The sequence below is a fragment of the Saimiri boliviensis genome, chromosome 8 (assembly GCF_048565385.1).
Source record: "Saimiri boliviensis isolate mSaiBol1 chromosome 8, mSaiBol1.pri, whole genome shotgun sequence".
Taxonomy (NCBI): Eukaryota; Metazoa; Chordata; class Mammalia; order Primates; family Cebidae; genus Saimiri; species Saimiri boliviensis.
The window spans coordinates 16,895,805-16,902,911 of NC_133456.1; the positions used below are offsets into that span (position 1 = coordinate 16,895,805).

The following is a 7,107-nucleotide window of genomic DNA, read 5'->3' on the forward strand; positions in this document are numbered from 1 at the left end:
GTTCAAAACCAGTTTGGCCAATATGGTGAAAACCCATCTCTGCTAAAATACAAAAATTAGCCGGGCATGATGGCGGGTGCCTGTAATCCCAGCTACTCAGGAGGCTGAGACGGGAGAATCGCAGTGATCCGAGATCATGCCACTGCACTCCAGCCTGGGTGGCTGAGCGACCGTGTCTCAAAAAAAATAAATAAATAAATAAAAGAGAAAGACCAGGTCTCATTCCCTGTGGGCCCCATAGGTCACCTAGCAGCCTTTTACATAAAAGGTGCTCAGTAAATTGCTGAATGAATGGACAATGACTAGGGTGTCTTTGACCTGCTTTAGCTGAGCAAGGTAACCTGCTGTAGATACCAAAGTCTAACTGAGAAGAACCAGCTGGATTTCCCCACCTGCTTCCCACACAGTCTCCCCATCTCCTTTTCCTCCTCTTTGCCCATCTACCCTGAGTTCCCATAAGTTTCATTCTCCCAACGCCTCCCACCTCCTTCAATTAGTCCTAATTCTGACAATGGCTTCAAAGCTCTGGAATCACAGGTGGCAGAGAGAAGAGAGCTCAAAGCCCCTCATGTCCAACGCCTGTCCTGCACAGGTGTGGGAAATGATGTTCAGGTTCGCCCAGGGTTACCCTGATACAGGAAGCCCAGTACTGTGGGCAGGGCTTGGCCTTGGTTGGTACCACGCACACACCAGGGCTTTTGTCCTGAAACCTCTCACCTCCCCACGTGCATGCCAAGCCTGTCACTCCTAGTGACTGCACAGCCAGTCTCTCTCTCACTAGGGCCCAACTGGAGTCATTCCTTGTTTGCTTGGTCCCCTCCCTGGGCTGTCTGTCCCTCATCCACCTACTGCCAACCCATTCTCCCAGAGCTGGCCCACTAAAGCTTCACCCGTTTCCCCTCCCCGCTGATCTTGCTATCTCTGCACACACTTCAGCACCTTTCTCAGCTTGTCACCTAGTGTCCTGTACTCAATGGTGTGTGTTTACATGTGTATGTATCTTAGTCTCTCCCAAAACACTAGGGGGCCCTTACGGGAGCCTACCTTAACCTGAGAGCTAGGTTGATGACAAGGGCTCAGCTTGCTCTTAGGTGGATTTGGTGTTGGACCTGAAGCCCTGACCCATCAGCACTGGGCTCTGACCAGGGAAGTCGGCTGTTGATTCTTCCAGGCATGCTCCCAGGTACAGGGCACTAGGCAACCCTAGGGACCTTTCAGGACATGCTCTGCTTTTGACTGGTTGGGTCACCTCCGAGAAGCTGCAAAAAACCCTGAGTTGATTTCTTTGCTCTGGAAAGGTGGGAGCCCCAGCCGAAGGCGTTTCCATACTGGGTGCAACAATAGGGCTTCTGCCTGTGTTGCTCTACCAGTGACCCAGGAAGCACGAGCTGTGGCTGAAGGTCTTGCCACTCTCTGGGCACATGTGTGACTTCTCCCCTATGTGTACAACAAGGCTTGGTCCCTGACTGAAGGCTTTGCCACACATGCCACAGACATAGGGCTTCTCCCCCATGTGTATCCTCTGGTGCCAGCTCAGGTAGAAGCTCCACATGAAGGCCTTGACACACTAGCCACACCCACACGGCTTCTCCCAAGTATGGATTCTCTGATGCATGATGAAAGTGGAGCTCTGGCTGAAGGCCTTCCCACACACAGTACCTGCTTAGAGATTCCTGCTGGGGCAGCCAGGCTGGAGTTGCGGTGGACATCCTTTCTGAGTTCCTGGCAGTTCCAGCCTCTCTCCCCTGGAAGACATTTTTCTTTTGCTGAGGCCTGCCCTGTTCTCCTACTCCCCCCTTTCATGCATCCAGTCTTCTCTTCCAGATAATTCTCCTTTCATATTTGTTTTTTCCAGAATCAAATCTTCCTTTTCAACCTTGGTCTTGATATCTAAACAAGACATAGAAGACAAAAACAAATATAACAAAAGCAAATAAAAACAGAATCAGCTTTATATTCTAGATAGGAAACATGAGCGTGTAGTTGGATTTGAGGGAATTCAGTATGTAACACCCTTTTCTTAAGAGGCAATATAGCATTGAGACCAAGGGTGTGGTCACTTGGGCCAGACTGAGACCATATCCTGCCTTTGCCATGAACAGTTATGTGACCTTTCTATGCCTCAGTTTCCTACCTGTAAAATGGGTTAATACTAGTATCTATGTCATAGTGATGTTGTAAGAACTAAGTAAGTCAATGTACATGATGTGTTTAGGTGTTAGCTATTATTATAATTTCATATTCAATATTTGAACCAACTGAGAAAAAAGATGAGGAGACCAACATATCCCCTTTATTATGGAAAGGCTGATATTGGTGAATGTGGCACCCTTTGTTACTGAAAGATTTCATAAATGCAACTGATAATTAGAGATGGAATAGTTTCATTTATTAATTATTGCATTCACTGAACATTTATTATATGCAAGGCAGGTGGGGTTATGAATCCAAGAATTAGGCAGCATTAACTACCCAAGGACAGTGCTGGCTGCCATGGGTTTGCTCCTGAAACACCTGCAGCACACAGGGCCAGGGTCAAATGCATGGTTTCTGTGAAGAGGCCAGATCCCAAGGGAGAGGTGGGAGGAGGACTGGCTTTCCAAAACTCACTAGTCAAATAAAATCCCTTTTTATACTGTGGCAAGAGTGAGGATCACAGCAAGGACCCAAGTGTTACACGACATATTGGAGTAATTCACAAAGAGATGTCTGCTAATTGGCTGGGAGGGAAATGGCCTTTCCCAAGACATACAAACCTTGTTTGGCAGACTTGGGAATGGCCAGGCCCTGAAGACTGGGTTCTGAGAGGCACACTCTGCTGAGAGTATCAGAGACCCTATTTCTGAGGCATGGAGGTGAAGGCCCAGTGGAAGGTGGCATTACTTAGGCTGGCTGAGGCCCTCAATTCAGCCCTAGCAGCATTCTCCAGCAGTGGCCCTTGGGGCAGGAAACAGATGGATCCCAGGCTGCAGGTAGCCTTAGAGGGCTGAGGTCAGAGTAAGCTCCAGCCCTACTCTCAGGGTGGCTTTCTCTCAGACCTCATGGTCTTGTCACCAGGCTACTACTGAGACCTGGAAAAAAAATACTGGAGAGGCCGGGCGCGGTGGCTCAGGCCTGTAATCCCAGCACTTTGGGAGGCCGAGGTGGGTGGATCACGAGGTCAAGAGATCGAGACCATCCTGATCAACATGGTGAAACCCTGTCTGTACTAAAAATACAAAAAAAAAATTAGCTGGGCATGGTGGTGCGTGCCTGTAATCCCAGCTACTCAGGAGGCTGAGGCAGGAGAATTGCCTGAACCCAGGAGGCGGAGGTTGCGGTGAGCCGAGATTGCGCCATTGCACTCCAGCCTGGGTAACAAGAGCGAAACTCCTCCTCAAAAAAAAAAAAAAAAAAAAAAATACTGGAGAAAAATCCACTGGTGGCTTTGGAAGGGGAAGCTAAAGGAGGTCACAGTGCTGGCCCTACCTTCTCCCACTCCTTTCGCTGGTGGGCAGTGGAAAGAACCCATAGTAAGTAAAGGTAAACTTTCTGGGTGGGCCTCATGTTTAAAGGCAAAAAAGACTGAGGAGTCATCTCCAGGAGGGGGCCCTGGCCCCATGCAGCCCACAGAAGCATCCCTCCCAAACAGCATCCATTCTCTTCTTGGACAATGAGCTCAGCCTGGTTAATAACCACAGCGATGTCCAATGACTGAACTGTTTACAGCCCTGTCCTGTCCCAGTCTTCTTTGATGCATACCACCCAGTGAAGCTGGCAGGGCAGGAAATGCTGCTTCATTTACCAGGCGAGGACATCGACTTCTCTGAGGTGACCCAACGAGTCAGAAGCAGAGCAGGTCTTGGTGCTCAGCATTTGGTAGCAGCTGGGCAGTTGGACACTGAGTGAATAAGAGAGAGTGAAATTAACCTGGTGCATCTCTCACACCTAAGGCCACACCTCACCTGGGAACAAAGAATGGCTTATGACAAAATGAGTTGCAACCGTACCGTGGCAAACCCTGGTCCTTTCACCACACTCCTCCAGGGCCAGACATACTCCACCTCTCATCTTTGGTTGTGGCCCACCAAGCTAAGATGGGAAATGCTAGCCCTTAGCACTGGTGGGGGTGTTCCCAAGGCCAGAGCCACCAGCCTGGGGCTGCTCCTCCTTCAGGCTCACAGGACTCATCCTCATCTGTGTGCACTTCACTCTCATTTGAACCCAAGTGATGGAAGAGAGAAAACCCTTGGGTTCTTTGGGCTCAAGTGTCACCTAAAGGGACAGTAAATACTGTTAGCCACAGACCTGGCCCATTCCAGGAGGATCAGGGGCATCCTGGGACCAGGACCCTGTGAATTCAGTTCACGACCATGGGCACCTATTGTTTCAAAGGCCTAGCTTTGCCCACCAGGGCGGAAGGAAAGAAAGGTGCTCTGGCCCATCCCACCCTCTGGAAGCCATTCTGGCCACCACAGCTGTCTGGGACCAGAGACCATCCATCCTGCTCCTTCCTCACAGGGCTTGTATGGGGGTATCAGGAGTGGTCTAGACCCTTGCAGAGACACTTCCAGAGACAACTCCCCATAGCTTCTTCTGGCCCAAGGGGTCACAGAACTATGTGGCTCCTTCCTCAGCACAGTGGCCCCTTAGACTCTAAACAGATTCTCCCCGCTTGGGACCTGAGTTGTGACTTCGCATCTCACCTCCTTCAGACAAGGCCTCTGCTTATCATTTGCTAAGTGTCCACCACAGAACAAGGCTCTGGAAGCACGGCTGAGGCTCACGTGTAAGGCAGTCAGGTGCAAGCGTGCCCCAGGTTGCCCTGTGAAAGTAAAAATGTCTTCCAATCAGGTAAGGCTTGGTTTTCTTTTGTCCATGCCTACCCTGTCCTCTAGAAGGCCATAGCAGATCTGTGCAACCAGGCAGCCTTTTAATAGTTACAAAGCCATTTCTTACCCTTCATTTCACCCCAGCTTCACAATGGCAAGAGAGGACTCATGTCAGGGAGCTTAGGGATCTGTCCTGGGTTGGGAGGTGAGGAACAGGGCCAGCCTAGAATGCTCTCTTCCCCACCTGCCCTCAGGAGTATGGTCTGGTTTCTGCCCTGACCACCTGAGGCCAGAGAAAGCAGTGGGCAGCAGGAGGGTCCCAGAGGAAGCCGCCCTTTTCCTCCCTGGGTCTTCCCTGGACCGGGCTCCTCCTCCAGGCCACCACGTGTGACCCTGACTCCCACCCTGGCTGCCCACCTGCACCTCGCTGCTCTTCTCCTTGACCATTCCCGATTCTTTCCCTTCCCCTACCTCTGTAGCTGCAGCCTCCTTCTTCACCTCCCACATCTCAAGCTCTAGCCCCTCCTTCTCTTTCCTTCCCCAAACACACCTGGTTCCAGATTAAGACCTGTCCCTAGCCTCCAGGCTGCAGCCCCCAACCAGCCCCGACCCCACCCGAGGATAGAGCCCCTTCTGTTCTCCCTTTCTTGGACTGCCCACCTCTCCCTCAGCTCTCCGCTGGGCTCCCCGGACCCCCTACTTTTGAGTCCTGTGAAGGCAGATGGCCCTGGTACAAGCTTCCTGCCCAACCGCTCTAGGAAGCTGGGAGATGTCTTCATCTACATGTTTTTCCAGCTTGGTTCCTCCAGCTGGATGCCAGAGGAAAAGGAGCGGGAGGTGGGGCCAAGAACTGACTCAGTCGTTATCCACAAATAATTTCAAAGGGACCAATCTCAAAGGACTAGAAATTATGGGAGAACATGCCATCTTGAAGATGGAAGTCCTTGACTTGATATTAAATTTTAAGTACCCAAACAGCAAAGTTGAGTAAGACAAACAATAAACCTGGGAAAATATTTGCAACACATATGGCAGATAAGGATAATTTCTTTATAGTTTGTACAAATGGATTATTAAAAGGATCAACAGAAAAACTGCTAAAGAACACAAGTAAGCAAGTCACAGAAAATAAATACACATGGGCTTTTAAATATGAGATATGATACCCAGTTTCACTTATAATTGAATGCAAATTAAAATATGAGAGTATTTTTCATTTATGAGATCAGAAATAACACAAGAGTTTCACAGAGGCTTCAGGGGAATGGGCATTTTCATACACACATTGTTAACTACATTTCCAATTTCTATCAAAATATCAAATGCACCTACCATTTAATCTCATCAGTTTATCCAAGGACAGTGTGCAGGGATATTTGGCACAGTATTATTTGTAATAGCAAAAGGCAGAAAAGAACCTAGAGGCCCACCAACAGGGGAACTGGATGAATTACGGTGCATTCATACAATGGAATATCACAAAGCAGTGAAAAAAAGAATGAGGTAGATCTTACAGACTAATATAAAGCCATCTCCAAGACACTGAAAAAAGCAAGGTGTAGACTGTGTATCATAAGCTCTCATTTTTTTTTTTTTGTACGTGTGTTTCTTTAAGTGGGATATTTAAGATTGTAAATGTCGGGACTATCTTGAGGAAAGATCCTCAAGAAATTTAACAATAGCTACCACTGGGGTAGAGACTGGTTGTGTGGACTGGGAGGGAGTCTTACTCTTTGTATGCTTTTGTACCACTGACCTTTTTACTACAGGCAAGCACTGCTCTTTGAATTTAACAAACAACTCTTACACATGGAGAGGAGCCCCTGGGGGTGCACGGAGAAGGTACCTGGGAGAAAGTGGGAGAAAGTGGTACAGACTTGTACATCAGAGGTGTTCTAATCCTGACTGGGACTACTGGCTTTGCAAATGGGGATAAGAGAAATTCCCTCCTCAGGTGAGGATTGAGATAAAACACATTTGGCATTTAGTATGGTACCTGGCACACGGGAACCCCTCGACTAACAGCAGTGATGATTACAACCTTGCTATTGGTTCAGTGGGGGGGACTTGCCTTGAGGGAACCCTAGTCCTTGGAAGGAAAATACCAGAGATCCACAGGCATTCTGGAAAACCACACATGGCACAAGTGGAGAACCTAGTCACTGTCAAGGTATCCTGGGATAGCCAAGTAGCCTGCTAGGACTTGGGTTTCCTCCTCCCTTGTCTCCTGCCCTTCCCAGCAATCAGAGAGGCATTAGCCACTGTGAAGACAGGGTTGCTCCAGAGACTGCAAGGA

The 7,107-nt window shown here is 49.0% G+C and overlaps 1 long non-coding RNA gene across 1 annotated transcript; it reads right to left on the reverse strand.

The window, feature by feature from the left end:
- Nucleotides 1-202: 202 nt before the first annotated feature.
- LOC141585336 (uncharacterized) lies at nucleotides 203-5,329 on the reverse strand. The gene is made up of 3 exons (XR_012518735.1): nucleotides 4,686-5,329; nucleotides 3,742-3,880; nucleotides 203-1,890 (listed from the first exon to the last, which is right to left on the reverse strand). It is a non-coding gene; the product is annotated as an uncharacterized LOC141585336 (long non-coding RNA).
- Nucleotides 5,330-7,107: the final 1,778 nt, after the last annotated feature.